This window comes from Rana temporaria, chromosome 1 (assembly GCF_905171775.1).
Source record: "Rana temporaria chromosome 1, aRanTem1.1, whole genome shotgun sequence".
NCBI lineage: Eukaryota > Metazoa > Chordata > Amphibia > Anura > Ranidae > Rana > Rana temporaria.
The window spans coordinates 393,274,092-393,299,746 of NC_053489.1; the positions used below are offsets into that span (position 1 = coordinate 393,274,092).

Sequence of the window (25,655 nt, forward strand, 5' to 3'; positions counted from 1 at the left end):
GTGCCTACAAAATAGGGGACAGAATTATGATTTTTTTTTTTTTTATTGGGACTGCGACATTATGGCGGACACTATTGACACTATTTTGGGACCATTCACATTTATACAGCAACCAGTGCTATAAATATGCACTGATTACTGTATAAATGTTACTGGCAAGGAAGGGGTTAACACTAGGGGGGGGGGTTAAATGTGTTCCCTACTAGTGAGTCTAACTGTGGGGGAAGGGGACTGACTGGGGGAGGTGACCGATCTGTGTCCCTATGTACAAGGGACACAGCATCGGTCTCCTCTCCCTGACAGGACGTGGATCTGTGTGTTTTAATCCTTCTTTTTTTTTTTTTTTTTTGGGGGGATACAGATTTTAAGGAACAAAAGGCTGATCATTCTAAGCACCCCTGTCGGTGGTAAATGGTTTGTCACATCCCACTAAATCAGGGGTCTCAACTTTTCAAACAAAGGGCCAGTTTATTGTCCTTCAGAATTTAGATGGGCCGGATTGTGGCCAGTGGGTGCAGAAAATGTCCCGGGCCCAGCATCAGTGAGAATAAATATGGCCTCAGGGTTGATGGTCAGTAGGAGGAGTAGTAGTAGTGCCCCTATCAATAGCAGGAATAGTATCCCATCATTGGTATCAGTGGAAGACATAGTGCTCCCTTGTTGGTGTCAGTGGGAGGAATAGTGCCCCAAGGGCCGGATAAAGGCTAGCAAAGGGCCACATTTTGGAGATCCCTGCACTAAATTGATACATTTGCAGAGAGCTTGTTCTGATGAAAAACAGAATTGCTGTCAATCACCAAATAGAAATGAAGTAAAGGCATTTCTTGAAAGGAAAACAAATGCAACCACCATATCTAAGAATTGGTAAGCAGTGCGGTGTCATATTTCAGCCCCTATAGTGGTTGCTCCACAAAAAATAATCTCTGTATATAGCCATTTCAGCCATTTTATAATGGACAGAAAGCAAAGAAATGCCAATCGTGTCACTGTTGGTTTATATTTTATTAGAAAACACAAATAACATGCTGCATAGTAAAATTATATATATATATATATATATATATATATATATATATATATATATATATATATTACACATACGCAATGGTATCAAGCTGCCGTGGGACCTGACCAGTAGGATGTAAAACAAAGTTGTTACATGCTGCCTTTTTTTTTTTTTGGGGCGGAGATGCCATTCTTCCAGGTCAAATTGACAGGAGTATGCAGCAAATGTCGCTTGTATACCAAAAGTGCACTTCACAACTCTTATTAACCTGCTGAGGTAATAATTGAAAATTCTCTTTTCTACACAGTGAGTGATTTGAATAAGGTCATAGCAGATGCTCACACAGAGCAAAGGCCTCATTCCCCACAAACCCAAACGGGTAAAGGAGGATCCCATGCCCCTAGCAGTGGACAGTTCTGGTAGGTGAAGCCCATTGTCCAGCATTTGACTAAATATAGTCAAAGCTGCATCAGCCACTGCTAATAGTTCATAAGAGAAAACCTTTTTGTAGTTAAAGAATTTGCTGTCAGCTATTGGCTTGATGATCTGGATGTGTTTCTGGTCAATAGCTCCCACACAACTGGGAAAATTGCAGTGCTCCCAGAAAACATTTATTATATTGGACCATTCTTCCTTGGTTGATTCTTCATCACAACATCCTTCAGCACAACTTATATGGCTGGTGTCATGGATATTATCCCTCGCTGTTGCTTTCCCCACCGTAAACCTATATTGCAGACTAACGGGAATGACCAGTCGCTAGGTACCTGAAAGAAAAGAGTATAATCATTTGTGTTGTTTTTTTTTTTTTTTTATGTTTTGCAGTTGCAGCCTTGCGTACGCACTGGAGAAGCATGAGGGATTGTTGCATGAGGTGAGGCATAGAGCTGCTGCAAGTTCACACCCTCTGTATATGCACAGGAACTGAAGTTCTTAAAGCTTCATAGTGGAAGCTCTGCATTCACACCCTTCCCCGCCCCCCCTCCACTGCCACATTTGGCACTTTGTGGGGGGGAGTGGGTACCTGGTTTTGACATGTACCCGCTCCCACTTCAGGTAAGGTCGCCGTGGCATTCTATGAGTATGTCTGGCCCCTCCTCCTAGCCCCCACCCCACTGCCTTCTGGTGCGCACACACACAGGTCCCAGAAGATGGTGGGACATTTTTTAGAATGCGCAGCCTAAAGGGTTCACTGCTGGTTTCCCCTAGTACATATCCCGTCGCCTGCACGAAAAAGCCCATTAAGGAATCGGCTTGGGTGCCAATATTGTTGGATCCCTGGACAGGTAAGTGTCCCTATATTAAAAGTCAGCAGCTATGACTTTTTTAAATTTGCTTTTGGGGAGACTGGAACGCCTCTTCATTTAAGACCATTTTAACAGATGCTTAGCCTACCTTTGCATTTATCAGCTTAACATTTTTGTAATACGATATGGCATAATAATGCAGTGATACACAAAAAAAACTGTTTGAATTTGCAGTACGCAATCAAGAAGGGAGGACGCCCATTGTGACCTTGAAGAGGAAGAACCTGCTAGCCATGCTCAGGGTGATGCTGGAGACATATTAATCCACACCAACAACCACTCCGTCTGGCATTCTGTCACACTATTACCAGAGGAGGAATCTGAAGTGGGTTCCGGTCCTGCTGTTAGGCCTAGGGTAATGGCAATGCAACCTGCAAGAAAAAGAGGTGGCCCCAACAATACTGAACGACTGCGGCACATTTTCAGTGTAATTCCTGACAAGCTTGACTCTCTCCACTGTAAGCTAACCACATTTGAGTCTGGTGAGAGCAAGAGCCATCGGAATGGTTTTCGGAGAGGAGAATGGCTGTGCAGGAGTGCATTCACTCCTTCATTCCCCTTCCTCCCCATCTGGCCCTACTGCTTTACCAACATCGATCCAATGCTGCATCTGTCCCCTGGTGGCTCTGCACAGAGAACTGAGTGATCAAACACCACTGCTCGCTCAGTTCTCTCTGTCTGCTCTAGCAGAGAACCGTGATGGTCAGTCAGCAGCGCTCTCCCCTCCAGTGCTTGGAGGGAGTGGATCATACCCATATGATTGGGATCTTTCCCGAGCCTGCAGCTAAATGACGTCGGCCGACAGTGAACTTTTTCTCCCTGTTGAAAACTAGTCACAGGAGTGCAGAACAAACCTCTCCTGTGATCCAAAAGTTTTGGCCATATTTCTCCTTCATTGTGAATATTAATCTTTCATTGAGCTGAACACTATTGTGGAAGAATGTGTGTTGACAGGCAAGTAATTCCAGCAATGTATCAAAACTGGAAATGCAAACATATGGTGATTAGCAACATTCACAATGGCATAAGTACAGAGTTTTCTCCCCCCCCCCCCCTTAATTAAAATTGCTTGTACGAGCAACATGATGTGAATTGTTTAGGGAAAAACAAAATCGGTTCATTTACTTTCCATAGTTTATTTTTATCAGTAAAAAAAAAAAAAAAAAAAAAAACTTCTATCTCTGAAGGCATTCTTAATTTACAGCTTGACCCCCCCCCCCCCCCTGCTGTTGGTCGCAGCAGTATGAAAATCGTGTCGAACGTGCACCAAGTCGCATTGCAGTTGCACTACATATTTACATTGGAAATTGGTTAAAACTGCAGTTGCACCAGTGTGAACCAGGCCTAATGCAATTTTAAAAGCATTTTTAAAGGTGCAAGTCTCCTGATGATGATGATGTCATAATGGTGTTTGTTTATGCACTTTCTGTTTATAGAGTGACAAAAACCCTGTCCATGTTCTCCTACATTGTACACACTTTTGCAGTGTAGAGAAGATGCTATGCCAGCATACATTGCACAGACATTCCACAGTATGTGCTTTAGCAAACAAAACGTCTTTCAGTTAGGATTTACATTTTCACAATAATGCTGTTCCCTAGGATTGCATTTTCCATTTATCATTGTTTATCCTCACCTATTCTTTTGTCTGAGTATAAATAACTTGTGACATGTTTGGACTGAAAAACTAGAGCTTAATCGCCTCAAGAATGGACACTTTCACCCCCTTACAATCCAGGCCATTTTTTCAGCTTTCAGTGCTGTCACACTTTGACAATTAAGTTATGTACCCAAATGATTGAAAGACATTTTGAGACTGGCATGGCTGTTTTTTTTTTTTTTTCTTTCTATGAGCAGAAATATACTGAAAAATGTAAACTATATATATTTTTTCTTTGTTTCTGTTATAAAAGTTTGCACATAAATAGTCTCTTCATAAAGGCAGGCCAAAATGTATTCTGCAACATTTCTTCAAAAAATAATAAAAATCCAGTGTATAATATTTAGTCTTTGATAAAGTTATAGGGTCTACAAACTATGGTGTATATAGTGGGCATAGAAAAGAATCGTTCCCCTTTTTAAGTCACATTTGGTTGCTTTGCTGTCTGAAAATAAGACAAATTTTTTGTTTTATCCAGCTGTATTAACTGCAATTTATAACATTCAAGTGAAAGATTTAACACCAACATGTCAGAAAAGCATACAAAAAAACAGAATCACTGCATTGGAAAAAGGATCACCCCCGCTAAAAACGACTTGCAAACTTAACCACTTCCATACCAGGTACTTACGCAGCTTCCCGCCCAAGCCAATTTTCAGCTTTCAGCACTGTCGCACTTTGAATGGCAATTGCGCGGTCATGCTACACTGTACCCAAACAAAATTGGCGTCCTTTTTTCCCCGTCCTTTTGGTGGTATTTGATCACCTCTGCGATTTTTTTTTTTTTTTTTTGCGCAACAACTAAAAAAAGGCTGAAAATTTGGAAAAAAAATTACGTTTTTATTTTTTTCTGTTAATTTTTTTGTAAATAAGTTTTCTCTTTCAATTACGGGCACTGATATGGCGGCACTAATGGGCACCGATGAGATGGCACTGATGGACATCGATGAGGTAGTACTGACGGGCACAGATGAGGTGGCACTGATTGGCGGCGCTGGTATGCGACACTGATGGGCACACATAGGCGGCACTGATGGGCACACATAGGCGGCACTGATGGGCACACATAGGCGGCACTGATGGGCACACATAGGCGGCACTGATGGGCACTCATGGGCGGCACTGGTCACTCATAGGCGGCACAGATGGGCACTCATGGGCGGCACTGATGGATACTTATGGGTGGCACAGATGGGCACTGCTAGGTGGGCACTGGGCATGGATGGGCACTGTGGGGTGGCACTGATGGACACTGGGGTGGCGCTGATGGACACTGGGGTGGCGCTGATGGACACTGGGGTGGCAGCACTGATTGTTGCCAGTCAGTGCCCATTTGTGGGCACTGACTGGCATCTTTTTTCTTTATGTTTTTTTTTTTATTTTTTTTTTTAGACTTTTTTTTTTTTTTTGCCCACCCTGGTGCTCCAGGGTGGGCATCCCTGGTGGTCCAGTGTGGCGATCCGAGGGGGGGCTGCGCTGATAAACAATCAGCGCTAACCCCCCCTGTCAGGAGAGCCGCCGATCGGCTATCCTCTACTCGCATCTGTCAGACGCGAGTGAGGAAGAGCCATCGGCGGCTCTTCCTGTTTACATCGTGATCAGCCGTGGTTGGACACGGCTGATCACGTGGTAAAGAGTCTCCGCCGGAGGCTCTTTACCGAGATCGGAGATGCAGGGTGTCAGACTGACACCCCGCATCACCGATCGCCGCGATGCGCGCCCCCACGGGCGCGCGCGGCATGAAATCCTGCAGGACGTTCTAGAACGTCCTGTCAGGATTTCATAACCACTTCCCGGACGTAAATCGGCCATAGGCCGGGCGGGAAGTGGTTAATAAGGTGTAGCTAATCACCTTCTCAATGGCACACAAAGCCATTTGACTAATGCCGCATACACACCATCACTTTATGTGATGAAAAAAAACGACATTTTCTGTGAAGTAAAAAACGACGTTTTTGAAACTTCAATTTTCAAAGACGAAGTTGCCTACACACCATCGTTTTTCTCACAATGTTCTAGCAAAGCGAGGTTACGTTCACCACGTTTTTCCATTGAACCCCCCTTCATAAGTAGCTTCTGGGCATGCGCGGATGAAAAAACTTAGTTTTAAACGACGTTTTTGCTACACACGGTCAATTTCTGTGAAGTAAAAGTTGACGTTTTGAAAAACGACACATAAAATTGAAGCATGCTTCAATTTTTTTTGGTCGTTTTTTAGAAGACATAAAACAACGTTTTCCCCCACACACGGTCAATTAAAGTGACGTTTTTAAAAACGTAATTTTTTTTCATCACATAAAACGACCTTGTGTACGCGGCATTAGATCAGCTGTGGTCATTTTGAATAGCTCAGCATTAAGCCCAGGTTTACACTGACAGTGGGATTGAAATTGTGCGAGTTCAACTGACCTCTCACGATTTTATACCCCCCCATGTGAGTCCGACTTCGGAGGCGATTTCAGAGACATCTGTGCGGGTTGCTGACTTAATGCACAGATTTCTATACAAATCGCACCCCAATGACGCCAAAAGGAGTACAGAAGCTTTTGGGAATCGGTGTGGCGCTGCAAAGTCAGCGTTGCACCGTTTTCGGACGGTGCCATTGCCAGCAATAGCCGCTGATTTGACATGCCTAATCGCAATGTGAACCTAGGCTTAAAGAGCTTTCCTGGCAGTTCAGTCCCTGGCAGTGCAATTCAAGCAAATAATCAACTATTGATGGCAAGTCAGGAGATGGATACAAGAAAATGGTCAAAGGCTTTATCCATGCTAAAAAGCACAGTGAAGTCTATTACGAAGTGGAAGGTATTTGGTACGACGCAGCCCCTCCCTGGGTCCGGGCGTTGCTCGAAACTGGATGAAAGAGCCAGGAGAAAACTGGCCAGAGAGGCTACCCAGACGTCTACAGCAACTCTGAAGGAGTTTCAGGAATTTATGACAGAGTGGTCATGGTGTGCATGTGACAATATCACAAATTCTCCACAAATATGGCTTGTATGGGAGGGTTACAAGAAAAAAAGCCACTCGGGCCACTCTCAGCCACGTACCTTGAAGAGGCCACATGGAAAAAGGCGTTATAGTTAGATGAGATTAAATATAATTATTTGGCCTCAACACCAAATGATATGTCTGTCAGGAATCCAATACAGCTTGTTATCCAAAGGTGAATGTGCTTGCATGGCCTAGTCAGAGCCCAGACTTAAACCCCATTGAAAATCTGTGGAATGACTTTAAGACTGCAGTCCACAAACGGTCACCATCAAATTTAACTGAACTTGAGCACTTCTGGAAAGAAGTGTGGGCAAATATTGTCCAGAAAATAAGTCTAGATGTGCAAAGTTATTAGAGACATGGGGGGGGGTTATTTACTAAAGGCAAATCCACTTTGCACTACAAGTGCACTTGGAAGTGCAGTCACTGTAGATACAAGGTGGACATGCAAACAACATTTTAGCTTGCACATGATTGGGTGATAAAAATAAGCAGAGCTTCCCCTCATTTCAGATCTACCCCTCAGATTTACAGCGACTGCACTTCCAAGTGCACTTGTAGTGCAATGTGGTTTTGCCTTTTGTAAATAACCCCCATGGGGTTGAATTTCTAAAGGCAAATAGACAGTTCACGTTTGAAAGTGCAGTTGCACTCTGCAAGGGCAGTTGCTCCAGAGCTCAGTAAATGATGGAGAGCTCTGCTGACTTCCATCATCCAATTTTGTGCAAGGAAAATTACAAAAACAGCATTTTTTCTTACACGTGATTGGATGATGAAAGTCAGCAGAGCTCTCCATTATTTACTAAGCTCTAGAGCAACTGCCCTTGCAGAGTGCAACTGCACTTTCAAACATGCAGTCTATTTGCCTTTAGTAAATCAACCCCATATCCCAACAGACTAAAGGCTGTAAAGCAACAAAATGTGATTATTTTAAAGGGGGGTGATTCATTTCTATACCCACTAGAGATGCACCGAAATTTTCGGCTTAAAATAGTGTTATCGGCAAAATGCGATAATGGCATAGAAAACGCACGTGATTTTGCTGCAAATTCACTGTGATTTACCACAATTTTACTGTGCTTAGTGTGTTTTCATAGGTCATGTGACTCAAAAACCGCATCAAAAACATAACATGGGTGCGTTTAATGTGTCCAAGCTGCGTTTGCAATGCATTTCAACTGGGAGGTGCATTTTTGTGTGTGTTTGTTTCGCAATAGACCAGTGTGCAGACATGCATAGAATTGAAAGGAATAATTTTTTGTTGTGCTAAACGTGCGAATAATGGCTGACGATAAATTCATTTAAATTGATGATATTAAAAAGTTTGAATATAATACAATTTTTATATATAACATTTTTTAAAACTGTCCTTTTCAGTTTTCGGCCAAATGCATCCTGCATTTTCGGTTTTGGCACCAACATTTCCATTAGGTGTACCTCTAATACCTACTGTATATTTGAAAATTAATAAATCCTGACTGCCTTGCTCATTTTTTAAAACCCTGAAATGCCAGTCTTGTACAAATTACCCCTCTTTGAAAAGTAGACTGTCCAAGGTATTTGGTAAGGCAGACCATAGGTTATGTCATTTTTCTTTCCTTCAACCACAGGCTAAATAAAGCAGGGCTTGACAAATTTGCTTGGAATCTAGAAGCCAGCCAAAAAATTTATGGAGCCAGTTTTTCGGCTGCTGATTTTTCCAGCATGCTCGTCTGACAGAAGCCAGCCGAACAGCTGACTTCTTTCAGACCAACTGCCATACACACGGGCCGAATGGCAGCCAGTTTTTCTCGAGTCGTCTTCCAGGACGGCACCTTGAGAGTAGACTGGCTCCACCTGACAGGAAACACAATCAGAAAGAGGTTTAAAAGCCCCGCCCCTCCCCGTGCAACTCAGTTATTGATTGTGTTTCCCACCAGCGAAACAGTTTGTTATTTTTTGTCAGACCTAAGGCCTGGGGCTGGTGGTCCCCCTCCGGGTACTGAGCAGTGGGTCCTGGGAGGCCGTCCCTGCCTCAGCTAAAGGTGTAATGCCTGTCCCGGGGGGTTTTCCCCGTGTGATAGGGGGGGGGGAGGAAGATTGCAAACAATACCCCCCTTCTTTCCTTTCTATAGGAATCCCTGGGATAGTGGCTATCCCAGTACTCCTATTTGGCCATGTTCCCTCTCCTCCAGGACCCCTTACCTGCTGGGCGGGTGTGAGGGCTTCCTCAGCGTGGCTCCGGTGTACTGTCCTCCCGGGGACATTTTCGAATGGAGCCAGCAGTCGACGCCGCGTCACAGGCGGCGCGCGGTGATGACGAAGCTTCCGGTCTTCACCAAAATGCCGGCCGCCAGCGGCGTCGGCTCCTCGCTGTTCTCACTGCAGCAAGGAGGAGAGTGGCGCCTGCACGACTTCGCTATGGAGCGCGAGGATCGTTCGCTAGCAGCCGCTGCCGAGGACACCACCAAGGGTGAGTCTGCCTCAGAATGTCAGGGGGGCATATTGGACTGGGTCCTCTCCTTCCCCCCCCCCCCCTCCTCTCCTCTCACACTTGTATGTATGGGCTGTGATATATTTTTCTCTCCCCTACAGGGGAGGAGGTTTCTGCCCAGGGGGAAGCTGCTAATCTCTCCCTAAAACACACTTCCAAAACCAAGAGGTGTGGTAACTGTAGCATTAAGCTGGCTGCAGATTACTCCAAACTTCTTTGTGCCAAATGCATACAAAAGCTGGCAGGAAAGGAAACTTCCCTTATTATGAAAGAATTCCTAAATGTCCAATCCCAAATGCTCTCCACATTAAAGGGATTTAAGGACACCTTAAAAAAATAGGGATCCTGAGCCCATAGCAGCCGGCCCCTCTTCCCAAGAGAGCTCATCCACCCCAGTGCCACGAGTTTCCAGGGCCAGGGAGTCTCTCCTATCTGACACCGAAGATTCAGAGGCCCCAGAAGATGGGGTAATTGATAGTCATTCTGAGGATGAGGATGAGGATGCCAGATCAGGCAAATATATTTTTTCTGCAGATGACATGGGGGGTCTGCTGTCTGCTGTCTATGCCTCTGAGGGGATCCAGCAGCCAGCAGAGCTGGTGTCACCTCAGGACATAATGTACCAGGGTCTAGCTAAACCCCAGCCAAAGGTTATCCCAGTCCATCAGTCACTTTAAGATATAGTTCTGAGGGAATGGGCTGAGCCTGAAAAGACTAAGGTACAAGACCTGGAAGAGGCGCTGTCCCTTTAAGGAGGAGTTAGAAAATACTTTGTTTAAAACTCCTAAACTAGATGCATCTCTAGCCCAACTCTCCAGGCAGTCTGACCTCTCGTTTGAGGATGCAGGGAACTTAAAGGGTTCCTTAGACCTCCCTTCGCAGGGCCTGGGAGGCTAATGCGGCCGCCCTTGGACCCGCTTTGGCCTCTTCCTGCATCGCTAGGAATGCAGATACCTGGTTAACCAGACTTCTGGAGCATGTACCTCAGACCTCCAAGTTTAAAGAAATTAGAGATTCTCTTACAGTCATAGGCAGTGCGGTAGCCTATCTTGCAGACGCATCGATTGAAACAGTCCGATCCTCTGCTAAGACGGGTGCTCTCGTCAACGCCGCCCGAAGGGCGGTTTGGCTCAAGACGTGGGAAGGTGATCTTGCCTCCAAGACCCGTCTATGTGCCCTGCCCTTTGAAGGTACGCTTCTCTTTGGGACAGGACTTGATCAAGCTCTAACTAGGGCCTCAGAAAAGGGGAAACGGTTCCCCCCAAAACCTAGACCTAACAGGAGAAGATTTTTTCGAGGCCCCCAGAATAAAAACCGACCTTCTGACCGAAGATCGGCCTTTAATAAACGTTGGATCGCGGGAAAGGATAAGCCAAAAGGGGGTATCCTTTTCCCCGATCCCAAACCCGCAGGTAAGGACTCCAAGTGACTTAAGAGTCGGGGGAAGACTCTCCCAATTTTTCCAGCCTGGGAGAGTATAACACGGAGTCCTCACATTTTGCAAATAGTGAGGGAGGGTTACAGATTGGAATTCCGCCAACTTCCCCCCCCCCCCAATATTTCTCCTCACTCATCTACCCCAAGATCCCCTCAAGGCAGCTGCCCTTCTGGGAAATGTGACAGATCTAGCTCAGCAGGGAGTCATAATCCCAGTTCCGCCAGGACAACAGGGTCAGGGGGTGTACTCACATATTTTCATGGTGCCCAAACCTTCGGGGAAATTCCGATTGGTCATAAATTTAAAACCTTTAAATACCTTTCTCCTCTACAAGAAGTTCCGCATGGAAAACATTTACAGTCTCAAGGGACTGTTGTTAGAAGGAGTCTTTATGGTAACCATAGACTTGAGGGACGCCTACCTCCATGTCCCAATCTTCAGGGACCATCAAAGGTTCCTCCGATTTGCCATTGCCTCCCCTCAGGGGATTCAGCACTGGCAGTTCACCGCACTCCCCTTTGGTCTGGCCTCCAGCCCAAGGGTTTTCACGAAGGTCCTGGCAGAGGTGGTCGCCTTTCTACATCTGAAAGGGATCTCCCTTGTCCCCTACCTGGACAACCTACTGCTTTTCAACCCCAGCCGAGAGCTTCTTCTCCCGAATCTGGCCACCGTCCTGACTACTCTGGAATCTTTGGGATGGATTGTAAACAGAGAAAAATCTTCTCTCCTCCCAGAACAGAGAAAAATGTATCTGGGGTTCCTGATAGATTCCGTAGAGAAAAAGCTGGTCCTTCCAGAGGACAAGATCCGGAGACTCGGGTCAGTGGTCAGGTCCGTCATGGGTTCAATAGAAATTTCCCTCAGGCAGATCATGAGGTTACTGGGACTGATGACCTCATGCATCCCAGCGGTCCCATGGGCCCAGCTTCATTACAGAACCCTGCAGGCCTTCCTGCTCTCCTCCTGGGACGGGAAGGACTCATCCCTAGACTCCAGGGTCAGCATCCCGGAGTCTGTAAAATGCACACTGGGGTGGTGGCTCATTCCTCAGAATTTGGAGGAAGGCCTCCCATGGAACCAGACAAATCCTCTCAGGATAACCACGGATGCCAGCTCCTGGGGGTGGGGAGCCCACATATCGGGTCTCCAGGCCCAGGGGCCCTGGGATCGACAACAAAGCAGGTCCTCTTCCAACTTCCGCGAATTATTAGCGGTCGGGAAGGCCTTGGAGGCATTCGAGGAGAGAGTCATGAACCAAGAATACAGATTCTCTCCGACAACGCAACCACGGTGGCGTTCATAAATCACCAGGGAGGCACCAGGTCCCGTTCTCTCCTAAGGCTGTCCTTAGAAATTCTAGGTTGGGCAGAACAGAGAGTCCTCTCCCTTTCAGCAATTCACATCAGGGGAGTCTTAAACCTAGAAGCGGACTTTCTAAGCCGCCAACCCATCCTCCAGGGGGAGTGGGAATTAAATCGAGAAGTCTTCGACTGGGTTCGACATCGTTTCGGCAACCCAGAAATAGACCTCTTCGCGAACAGGAAGGTAGAAAGATTCTTCTCCCTCTCCCGGGATCAGGGATCGGAGGGTGTGGACGCGTTGGCCCAGGCCTGGACATTTCATCTGGCCTATGCCTTCCCTCCCCTGAGTCTGATCCCAAGGGTCCTACAGAAACTGAGTCGCTCACGAGGGAAGCTGATCCTGATCGCTCCCCAGTGGCCCAAAAGAGCTTGGTTCCCAATGTTAGAACGTTGGTCAGTTCTTCCCCCCCCTTCCTCTTCCGGTCCGAGTGGACCTTCTGCGGCAGGGACCGATCTTTCACCCAGAGCCCGACTTTTTCAGTCTGACGGCCTGGTACTTGAGAGGTGGAACCTGCAGCGGAGAGGATGTTCGGAGAAGGTAATAAATACCCTTTTGGCTAGTCATAAGGAGGTCACTAGAAAGATCTATGCTAAGACCTGGGGGGTGTTTTCACGCTGGTGTGCAGCCAGGCAAGCCCCACTACCTGAAATATCTGTCATCCTGGAATTTCTCCAGGAAGGAGTTGATCTAGGACTAGCCACAAGAACCTTAAGAGCAAGTAGCCGCCTTGTCCTACTTTTTAGACAAGAGGCTTGCCCTGGATCCGCTGATCAAGAGGTTCCTGTCGGCTAGGGATAGGTTATCCCCTATTCAGATCTCCAGGGTTCCCCCCTGGGACCTCACCTTGGTACTAGACCATTTATCCAAACCTCCGTTTGAACCGATAGACAGCATTCCGGTTAGGCTGTTGACATTTAAATTCTCTTTTCTTCTGGCTATTACTACGGCCAAAAGAATAGGAGACTTGCAGGCGCTCTCAATCAAAGAGCCTTATTTTTGTCTTTTTGAAGACAGGGTAGTCCTAAGTCAGGATCCCCTGTACCTACCTAAGGTGGTAACGAAATTTCATAGGTCACAAGAAATTATTCTTCCTTCATTTTGCGCAAATCCACAGAACGAAAGGGAAAAGACCTTCCACTGTTTGGATGTAAGACGCTGTTTGTTAAGTTATTTGGAAAGGGTGAGCGAGTTCAGACGCTCATCTCACTTGCTAATTAATTTTTCAGGACAGAAAAAGGGTTGCCAAGCATCTAGAGCCTCCATATCTAGATGGATAAGACAGGCAATTTCATTAGCATACATTAAGGCTGGCAAAACAGTACCTAAAGTCAAGGCACATTCCACGAGATCTATAGCAACCTCCTGGGCAGAGAGAGCAGGAGTTTTCAGTGGAACAAATCTGTAGATCAGCAACGTGGTCAAGCCAGAACACCTTTCTCAAACACTACCGTGTGGAACTTCTGTCACCCCAAGACTTGACGTTTGGCAGAAGAATCCTGCAGGCAGTTGTCCCGCCCTAAAGTAGGCCTGAGGGTTACTTGCTTATCTCTCAAGGTGCCGTCCTGGAAGACGACTCGAGAAAATACCAGTTACTCACCGGTAGCTGTTTTTCTATGAGTCTTACAGGACGGCAGGCCTATTTCCCACCCTGAGGAATTTATATGGTTTGTATTTTTATATACTGGTTCCCGTGCTCTAATGGTGGTTACTTTATCACTAACTGAGTTGCACGGGGAGGGGCGGGGCTTTTAAACCTCTTTCTGATTGTGTTTCCTGTCAGGTGGAGCCAGTCTACTCTCAAGGTGCCGTCCTGTAAGACTCATAGAAAAACAGCTACCGGTGAGTAACTGGTATTTTTGAACCGGTCGATGTTGCCTGACATTTAGCCCGTGGGTACTTGGCTTGATGATGCAGCAGCTCACTAGGAAGAAACAGTGCAGCAAGGTTACAACTGTAGCATGAAGATCAGTATCCCGCGTAAGACCCCTTGTCGCTACTGCGCCGGTTTCAGACAAAAGAAACCGAGCTGACTCGGATTAATCCCTCACGCCGATCGATCGGCTACACGCAGGAAGACATGAGCTCCATCTAGATGACCGCAGCTGCGGGACATGGCAAGGGCTCATGGCGGACACAGGCTGGTTGCGAGGAGGGGACAAAAACAAGCTGCATCACATACACAGGTTGGTTGGGGCACACCATGGATATCACAGGCTGGATGGTTGGCACAGGGGGCACATGCTGGATGGTTGGCACAGAGGGCATACCATAAATATCACAGGGGGCACACCATGGATGTCGCAGGCTGGCTGAATGTCACAGGGGACACACCATGAATGTCATAGTGTGGCTGCATGGAACAGGGGGCTCACCATGGATATTGTGCTATCCATGGTGTGCCTACCAACCAGCCTGTGATATCCATGGTGTGCCCCCATCCAGCCTGTGTGTGTATGTGATACAGCTTGTCGCTGTCCCCTCCTCGTAAACAGCCTGTGTGTCCGCCGTGAGCCCTCGCTATGTCCCGCAGCTGCTGTCCTCTAGATGGAGCTCATGTCTTCCTGTGTGTAGCCGATCGATTGGCGTGTGAGGGGTTAATCCGAGTCAGCTGTATTCGTCGTGAGCAGCTCTACGCTTGGTTTCTTTTGTAAAGTCCAAAAACGACAAATGGAGAAAAGGGAGTTATCGCTCCAGATGCATATAATTGGCAATCGGTGTCCTCTCAGAAACCACGGGTGCTGGCAATGCACGAAGCAAAAATAGAAAGAAAAATGTATGGACAGCCGCACTCCAAAAAAAAAACTTTCGGTTGCCTTTATTAGTAAAAGGATAAAAGCACTACAAGTCATAGCAATACACAGTTGACGCGTTTTGCACTAGTGCTTGGTCATAGCTTGTGCGAAACGCGTCGGTTGTGTATTCTATTGTTTTCTGTGACTTGTAGTGCTTTTATCCTTTTACTAATAAAGGCAACCAAAAGTTTTTTTTTTTTTTTGGAGTGCGGCTGTCCATAAATTTTTCGTTTTATTTGCGGTTTCTTTTGTCTGAAACCGGCGCATGCAAGGGTACTGTCTTTTACGGGATACTGATTATGCTACATTCTCGCTCCAAAAGGCCGCAAAGCCACGGCCTCAATTTCCGGCCGATTCGGCATCTTAGACTGCGCACCCGTGCGGTGGTGGTGGGGGGGGGGGGAGTCGTACAGGCACAAGACACCTCCCACAGTTCAGCCTAGTAGCCAGGTCGCTAATTCTAGTCGCCAATGCGACCTGTCGCCTGGGGTTTGTCGAGCCCTGGGCTAAAGAAAAGAAAGTTGCTCAATTCCCCCATCACCTCTTTTATTGGTTGAACTAGATGGACTTGTCTCTTTTCAACCAGTCTAACTATGTAACAGTAAGTGTTGATGGGGGGGGGGGTCTGCACTTTTATATTCTGACAACGGGAGGTTTCATTGCTGTCGGCATACAAGGATCACCGCTGCTGGCTATAGTTGCCACCAGTGATCAAACCGGAAAAAAAAAAATAGCCGACAGGCTGGTTGTACCAAAGTGATCGTTGGTACAAGCAGGCTGCCCATAGATGGATCAAAATTCAGGTGCAGGTGAGTTTCATTGAGCATGAAAGCAAGTCAAGGCGCCCTTTAAAATTGTGCACAATCTTGAGGCATCCCATACAAAAATGTAAAAAAAATACGAATAGACTAGCTTACATATCACAGTAACATCCAAACATGTAGGCGATTTATTCTTCCAAAACAAATACACTGGTAATGATTAGTACTCCAATGGTTCTCCTCTCCCTCAGTTTCTCTCCATCACTCAACTACTGTGACCCCCATGAAGAGGGGCAGGGGAGGTGCAAACAAGGATGCTGTGTAGGTGCCCAACGTTCTTCTTATCAACTGATGTCACTGGCTGTAAGATTGTAATAGTGTGCAAGGAAAACTTGTGGCTTTGTGTAACTAAAAGGTAGGCTTAATCCATTCGCTGGCATGTATACATAAATTGGGCACCCTGGTTGAAAAAGGCTGTTCTAGTGTGTTGAGGCATTTTAATATCTAGCTTCTAAAAAAAAAAAACACTTTCAGGTGAACTTGAACATGGAACAACCTGATCCAGAATTTAGTTACTTTGGGGAAATGGTTCCTGCTTGGCCACAATGAGGGGATTTTTGCCACCTTAACAGGAACCATGTACCACTTGAGTAAGGTTTTGTAATTGGACTCTACTAAGGTTGTGTTGACAGATTGTTTGCTATATCCTGTCGTCCAATTAGTGTAATGTAATATTAAGATCATGCTCCCACTCTCTGTGTGTGTGTGTGTATCACAGTCCTTTATTTCGTATTGCAAGGTTAGTCTACTATGTATTTTTTTTGGTCTAACAAACACTTTTAGGAGCCAGGTTTGTACAAAATGCTGTTCACTAACTGTTTTTTGCTTGTGGGAAAAATTATTCCTGATGTCGCAAAGGGCACACCAGGTCCTTTACCTTGATCAACATATTATTTATCGTTGTTTAGAAATGATAACCATTAGTTGTAAAAATTATCCAGTTTACATTCTTTTTTGGATCCATGCTATTACTGTCTCCTGCTGTAGGATATGCCACAGTTTTACCACTATTACTATGAAGATCTTTTCTGTATTGATGGTATAATATTCCCTCTTCCTAACTAAACATCTTGTTCTTTGTACAGTCTGGAATGCAGGAAGGTTAAAGTGAGTGTAAAAGATAAATAAATAAATATATATATATATATATATTTTTTTTTATATATATATATATATATATATATATATATATATATATATATATATATATATATATATATATATATATATATATATATATATATATATATATATATATATATATATATATTTATATATATATATATTTATATATATATATATATATATATATTTTTTTATATATATATATATATATATATACAAACCTGAAATAAGAGAAACTGTTTCACTTACTTGATCCTCCACTTCCCCAGCAGGTGGCTTTCTCCCACAATCTGGCAGTGGACGTTCCTTCAGCTTTTTCTCATTTGGAGCAGGGTTTTGGACCCTGCGGTGTTTATGACAGGACCGTAGATCATGGGGGTACAGAAGCTGCAGGGACCAGTCTAGCTGTGCAAAGCATCAACTAAGTAGATTCCTGCCACCCCCCCCCCTTTTTTAGTTGTGCCCCTTAGACAGAAAAAAAGCAATTAACCCTTATTATAACAAAATCTGTGCCATATCCTCCAAATTTACCAATATGTAGCAAAATATCCAGATGCCAGCTATATGTATATTGTCAGAAAACCAAAATTATATAAATCGCATAAAAAAATGTGTATAATTCAATGTGTAAACAGTGCTCAGTATCCAGAAATTCATGTGTCAAAAAGTAAAATGAAAGTCCTAAATCAATTTGTGCTCAAAAATAAAAGATCCCACAGAGATTTCTTAGATAAGTAAAGGTAACAGCCAGAATTCCAATAATTCATAATACACAGTGCTCCAGGGTGGCTTACCAGATGATGTTGACCCTCATATCAAAAGCGGTCAATTGCACATTTATGTGCAAATACACCTAGGTAAACACCACCTCCAACCTATGTGGCAAGGAATTCCTGAGATATCCAGTGTTAATTCTAGCTTCCTTGGTCATCACCAAAAATGGACACAACACACAGGGAACAAAGTAAAGTGCCCATAGTGTAAAACCATAAAGGCCTTTAAAAACAGCGCTGTCAGTGTTGCAATCTCCGTTAATCCAACCACAAAGATGGCCACCGTCCAGCATGCATGTGTGGTGACATTCGTCCTATTTGTTTTTCGCACAATTGATTTTAGAGGTTTTTTTTTTTTTTTGACACAGGAATTTGACATTGAGCAGTTAACCCTTGCATAGTCGGCATAGCCCTTACTGCAAGGGGTAATTTTTTATTTGTGTGGAGTTGGGCTTCAATAATTCTTTGTAGTTTTGTTTTGTCAGCAGAAATGGAAACCTTACCAGCTATTCCACTTAAAACTAGTAAAAAGCTTGAAAAGACCTGCGCTCAGTAATCTCTCCTCAAGAGAACCTGTCACTTTGCTCTGTATGGGCATGGTGACAATCTCTCTCTTTAAAGGCGAAGTTCACCCCCCCCCCCCCCCCCTTTTTTCCCCCCCTCCTAAATTCCAGCTCTCCTATGCACCAATATAGCATTCAACTACTTTTTTTTTTTCTCTGCAAAAATATCAAAGCGTTCCATAAAATCTACAGATGCGTACCTTACTGTCCATCATCCATGATTCTAAATGTATCTATTGCTCCTATCTTGCTTCCTGATCAGACTTCAGGTAACCAGCTGACCTCATTAGCATACACTGCATCATCTACCCTCCCATTCCCAGCTCAGCGTTTTTTAATTGAAATGCCATAAATCGGTGATCACCCTTCTCACTTGGAGTGCTTTCACACTGAAAGCGCCTGGGCATAGGCAGTAAAATGCTGCTATTTTTTTTTCCGGCTTATGCACCGCTCTTTAAGCGGTGCAAAGAAGCTGCTTGCGCTCAGACTTTCATACTGAAAAAAAAAAAAAGACTTTCACACTGGGATTGCAGGTGAGGCTTTTTACAGGCGCTATTTTTAGCGCTAAAACGCCTCTAGTGTGAAAGGGGTCTAAATACACAATCAGATTACATAGTCAATCACTCTGTATCCAATCAGGCAGGCCCTTGCACTACACAATTGATTGCAATCTGATTGTACAATCTCCTTTAGATCTGCCTAGTGTATGGCCATCTTTATACAAATATAATTACTAGTTGCGCTTTCAGTGCCATTAATTAGCACACCAAACACATTTTGGCATGTGAAAAAACGAGGGGCAAATTCTGCAAAATGCACAGTAAAAAACGCGCAACACACAAAACGTCAATATGTATCGTAAGCCACATATAGTACAGCCCATTTAAATCAGCAGGCTGCCTATCGCAGGAAAAATGAGATGCAAACTGCGCTCCCACTATGCTAGATGTGAATTGGGCCTGAAAGTGAAATTGGTACGGTAACACGAGAACAATGAGGCTCCATTTACGTGCAATAGATATATATATATAGGGAGAGAGAAAATATTTATCTTGCACTTTGTTGCACCATCATTGCTTCATTCAATTTCTTCCTCTACGACAGGGGTGTCAAACTCGATTTCATCGTGGGCCGCATCAGCATTATGGTTGCCCACAAAAGGGCCGGTTGTATCTGTAAGATTAGATGTCCAGCGCATCACCTCCCCTTACATTAGATGTCAAGAGCTACCCCACCATCAAAAGTTGTGTCCTCCACCCTCCCTTACATCACAGTGCACCCCCATTACCTTATGCTGCTGCTGGGAAGAAGATGGATGCATTGTTTGAAAGCGGAAAGTAAGGGGCTGGAGGAGGACCATCGGGGGTCTGGAGCTCTCCTGCAGTTGCAGGAGAGGTGCAAGGGCCACATGAAATTGCCTGGAGAGCCTGATTTGGCCCGTGGGCCTTGTGTTCGACACCTGTGCTCTACGATGTGCGCAGTAGCTTGGCAGATCTATTAAGATGGTACCACTGCTGAGAGTGTTGGAAGTATCTCTCAAAGAGTATACTCCTCTAATTTTTAATATTGTATATGTTATACTTCTACTTGTTTGAGACACATCAGTAGGGATAGCCTGGCGGTCGTTTCGCGGCAAACTGCTCATTCGCGGTTCGCCGAACAGGCGGACATCTGGCGATATTCGCAGCGGTCCGCCATTTTACATTGAGAAGAACTTTGACACATCCATCAGGTGGTACAGGACAGCCAATTGAGACATTTCAGCACATGGACATACCCCCTACCCTATAAATGGACCTGATCTGGTGGCCATTTTACATTCTGCTTTTTGTCAGTGTAGGGAGAGGTTGCTGTGCTGTGTGGAGCAGGGACAGGCAGGCTGTAGTGACACAAATCGTTAGCTAACAGGTCCACAAAAGTCCTTTTAAGGACTGGTATAGGTTTACTATTGTTTGGTGTGCACTCAGTATATAGGGGTGTAATACACTTAAATACTTTTTGTCAGTGTAGGGACAGGTTGCTGTGTGCGCAGCAAGGACAGACTGTAGTGACTGCCATCACCTGACAGGTCCACAAAAGTCCTTTCAAGGACTGGTATAGGTGTACTATTGTTTGATGTGCAAGTTTTTTAACTGGTGTGATAAACCAGTGGCCCCCTAAAACGACAAATTGAAGAGGGGTGTTATATACCTTCTTCCACATATACTGCGCTTCTATAGAGACTTTTGTGACAGGGTCATTTAAAAAAAATGACAGGCAGAGGAAGAGGCAGGCCCTTCCACAGGGGTAGGGCAGGAGCACCAGGCCGGAGCCAAAGTGGCACAAGGTGCGTTCGATTACGTCAAATGACGCACCAGACTTGGTTGAGTGGCTTACCACCACCATATACCCTCCGCTTAAGTCACAGGAATTATCTTTTGATCCATCAGAAGACATTTGCGATGCGCAGCCATTCTTGGCATTGGATCAGAAGAGGAGGTAGCAACGGCTGCCACTCAGGGGTCTGACGACTGTATCCAGATCAGCCCAAGGAGGTTGGTCCCCGCTGTTACTGCCTACTCCGAGACCTCTACTGTTCGTGGTGGGGAAAGTGACGTTGATGACGACGTGTCTACAGACGTCACGTGGGTGCCCTTAAGAGTGAGAGATGGACCAGCAGATAGGGAGGAGAAGCAGGCCGAACTCACATTGTACAGGAGGGACAAACCTGACTGCTAATGTATCAGGAGCGAGCCATCAACCATGTACGATCACATCTGGAGCTCCCAGGACACCGGCCCATGGCTCCGCAGTGTGAGCTTTTTTTAACGTGTCCGCTGCTGACAATAGTGTTGCCATCTGCAGTCAACGCATAAGTCGCGGTAAGCCCAACACTCACCTAGGGACGACCGCCTTAAGAAGGCACTTGGCCTCCCATCACCGAGTCCAGTGGGAGCAACGCCATCAGAACCCACAAAGCCACACTCCAGGCTCTCACTGTCCAGCCTCTTCTCCTTCTCCTCTATCCTCACAATTGTCCTCCACTCCACCTTCCATTATGTCATCCTCATTTTTTTCTACAAAAAGGCAGGCTTCCGTGGCCCAAATGTTCGATCGTTAAAAAAATGATGATGCCGCATAACCCTCTTGCCCAACGGTTGACCGCTGGCTTGTCGGAACTGATAACCCGCCAACTACTGCCATATAAACTGGTGGAGTCGGAGGCCATTTGAAAATTTGTGGCTATTGGAACACCACAATGGAAGGTCCCAGGAAGGAAATATTTCTCCCAGAAAGGCATCCCAGAGCTATATGGCCATGTTCAGCGGCAAGTGAATGTATCTCTGGCACATAGTGTCGGTGCCAAGATACATCTGACCACAGACACGTGGTCTAGCAGACACGGGCAGGGAAGGTATATAACTTTTACTGCCCACTGGGTGAACCTTCTGACGGCCGTCAAGCATGTAACCCGTGGCACCCATGTAGATTTGGTTTTGCCGCCACGGATTACATGCAGGCCTGCCTCTTCTTCTCCTTCTCCTCGGCTAACTCCTCCTTTTCCGATTCAACCGTCTCTTCTGCTGCGCCGCCCAAGATCCCCAGAACCTATTCGACATGCCAGGTGAGACATAATATACAAATCAAAGATACAACAAGACTGACAAGATTCTAAATATCGTGTGAATGAGCAGCTCAAATTCTCAGGGACACAAGACCGAAGCAAAGAAGACAGTAGGAGCTGAGCGCCACACACATATGTGACCTACGAAGACCCCACAGAGGGTTATATCTGCAGGCCCATATGACCTGCTAACACAGGAGGTCCATCTTGTCTGATTTGCTTAAAACTGGAGGGAGCGCCACCTACATACCCCTATTGATCACTCTGGGAACGGAGAGGAGGATTTCAGGAGGTGTCCAGCGATCCTTAACCCTGCAGAGGTATATCTGTAAAGCTCTCATGACCTTGGTACCTGAGGTCCAACATATCCGGTAAGGGTCCCCCCTCTTACCTGTGTGTGTGCACGAGGAAGAATCCATTGTGGTGGTGGTGGACAACTGTCTAATTAGCTGCACTCTTCTTCCCTATCCCATCTTCCTGGTGGGATTGGATTATCACTATTTTTCTTTAGACACTGCGAATTACATTTTCCTTATTTGTGGGTACCTATAGTTATTTACAATATGGACGTTTGATAACACATGGACATTTGCTATGTCAGTAGACGTTTTGAGACATTATACATCACTGTTTTTGTGCACTCGTTTTTTGGTTTATTGTACACTATTTAAGGGTGAACTTGTTTATCACCAGTATTAATTTTTGCACTATAATTATTTGGTTCATACATTCAGATATACACCTTTAGCGCGACTATATTATTTTTAGATTTTGTCACAAGATTATCACATGTTTTTGTGTCGCAGCTTGCTTTTTTTCTCAATACTTGATTATCATTGATTAGCAGCTTTAACCCCCTTTTTTTCCCATTATGCCAGGTGAGACGTTGCCATGCTGTGCTGCCTCTGTTGTGCCTTGAAGACCAGAGCCACACTGGTCCTGCACTCCTTTCAGCTTTGCGTTCACAGGCAGATCAGTGGCTAACACTGCTCAATTTGACAGTTGGTAAAGTGGTGTGCGACAACGGTGCCAATCTGCTGAGCGCACTAAAACGGCAAAATCACACACGTGCCATGCATGGCACACCTCCTGAACTTGGTCGTGCCGCGATTCGTTGCCAAATACCCTGGGGTCCAGGACGTCTTGCGGCAGGCCAGGAAAATCTCGGCCCATTTCAGAAGATCTTCCATGGCCATGGCTTGCCTTGCTGACATTCAGCGGCGACACAACCTGCCCGTCAGACGTCTTATTTGTGACTGCCCGATGCAATGGAACTCAACCTAGTATATGCTTGATGGGCTGCTCCAGCAGAAACGTGCAGTTAACGACTACCTGTACGAACTCTGCGGCAGGACAGGTTCTGGGGAGCTTGTTTTTTTTTTTTCACCGCGCCAGTGGCTGCTCATGCGCGACTCATGCAGACTTCTGCGGCCATTTGATGGCCGCAGTCGTAGCCAGGGCGCCATCAGTGACATCGTACCTTGCGCCTTCTTTTTGTAGCGTGCATTGCGTTGTGTCATTGATCAAGCCGTCGAGGAGCAGGAAGATGAGGAAGTCTCAATGCCGTATGAATTCCCAGGGGGGGCTACTCCACCTGAGACAAGTCAACAACGGGAGTCTGAAATGGAGTCAGAGGAGGCTGGCGCCGGGGCGAATGAGGAGGAGCAAGAAGAGCATGCTTTAAACCTTTCTGGGATCCCTGGTGTTGTCCGTGGATGGGGGGAGGAGAACGAGGACGACATTATCCTGGATGATGAGCAGGAGCCAGGCCACTACACCGCTTCCAGTTTAGTGCAAATGGGGGCCTTCATGCTCCAGTGTTTTAAGAGGGACCCCTGTATAAAAAGCATAAAGAGCAAGGACCAGTACTGGGTGGCAACGTACTTGGACCCCCGGTACAAACAAAAAATGGCGGAAATGTTACCACCATCACAGAAGGCTATCAGAATGCAGCACTTCCAGGCCTTGCTTTGAGAAATTCTGCATTCTGCTTTTGCTTGCGCTGGCAGAGGAATTTCCACTCAGAGAAACCGTTGCCGGTACCAATCCAACAGCGCCTTCAAGAAGAGGGCGGTTTGAAGATGTGTTGGTCACTAATGATATGAGATCATTCTTTCAGCCGACCCATCGACGGCTGTCCTCCGGATCCAGCATCAGGGAACGCCTAGACCGACAGGTGTCCGACTACATCGGGTTAACGGCCAATCTGGACGCACTGAGAAGTGATGATGGGTGGGCAGGCTTGACCTCTGGCCAGAGCTTGCACAATTTGCAATGGATCTGTTGGCTTGCCGCTCGTCCAGTGTCCTGTCCGAAAGGACGTTCAGCGCAGCAGGGGGGGGGGGGTCGTGACCGATAAGTGCACTTGCCTAGCTCACAACAGTGTTGACTACCTCACATTTCTCAAAATGAATGAGGAATTCAACACATGTGACCAGAAGACCATGTTTGATTTAAATTAAGGTGAATGCCTGTGGGCTAATTTTTGGGGCCTGTACTGGCCGGAACTTACTTCTGTACCCGGTGAATGCCTAATGTACCACTAGCCACAGAATACAAAGTTGTTTGCTGTCAGGTGAACGCCTGTGGGCTAATTTTTGGGGCCTGTACTGGCCGGCACTTCTGAATCCGGTGAATAGCTTAACCTCTTGCCGACCACCCACCGTAGTTTTACGGCGGCATGTCGGCTCGGCTGCGCAAAATCACGTAATATAACGTGATTTTGCATTTCAGCCACTAGGGGCGCGCGCGTGCCCCCTGATCGCCCCTGGTGCTGATGCACGTGCCCAGCGGGCGCGATCACCGCTGGGCACCCGCGATCACTCGTTACAGAGTGAGAACCGGGAGGTGTGTGTGTGTGTGTGTGTGTGTGTGTGTGTGTGTGTGTGTAAACACACAGCTCCCGGTCCTTTCAGGGGGAGAAATGACTGATCGCATGTTCATACAATGTATGAACAGCGATCTGTCATTTCCCCTAGTCAGTCCCACCCCCCCTTCAGTTAGAACACACTATAGGGAACATAATTAACCCCTTCCTCGCCCCCTAGTGTTAACCCCTTCCCTGCCAGTGACATTTTTACAGTAATCCATGCACTGATCGCTATAAAAATGCCAATGGTCCCAAAAATGTGTCCGCCATAAGGTCGCAGTACCGATAAAAATTGCAGATCGCCGCCATTACTAGTAATAAAAAAATATTAATAAAAATGCCATAAATCTATACCCTATTTTGTAGACGCTAAAACTTTTGCGCAAACCAATCAAATGCTTATTGTGAATTTTTTTTTTTACGAAAAATATGTAGAAGAATACGTGTCGGCTTAAACTGAGGAAAATAAATGTTTTTTATATATTTTTGGGGGATATTTATTACAGCAAAAGGTAAAAAAATACTATTTTTTTTTTTTCAAAATTGTCGCTCTATTTTTGTTTATAGCGCAAAAAATAAAAACCACAGAGGTGATCAAATACCACCAAAAGAAAGCTCTATTTGGATGCCAATTTTGTTTGGGAGCCACGTTGCACGACCACGCAATTGTCAGTTAAAGCGACGCAGTGCCGAATCGCAAAAAGTGGCCTGGTCATTGACCAGCAAAATGGTCCGGGGCTAAAGTGGTTAATGTACCTCCAGCCACAGAATACAAAGTTGTTTGCTGTCAGGTGAACCCCTGTGTGCTAATTTTTGGAGCCTGTAATGGCCGACACTTCTGTATCCAGTTTTTCGCTTAATACTTCTGGTA

General features: G+C 45.7%; 1 protein-coding gene across 2 annotated transcripts in view; it reads left to right on the forward strand.

Moving 5' to 3' along the window:
* SLC39A3 (solute carrier family 39 member 3) overlaps nt 1-25,655 on the forward strand; it is a 61,923-nt gene that overhangs the window by 23,800 nt on the left and 12,468 nt on the right. For both annotated transcript variants that reach the window (XM_040322645.1, XM_040322644.1), the window contains exon 4: nt 1,832-1,880. The gene's annotated coding sequence lies outside the window, so the exon portion shown is untranslated. The remainder of the gene's footprint in view (nt 1-1,831; nt 1,881-25,655) is intronic.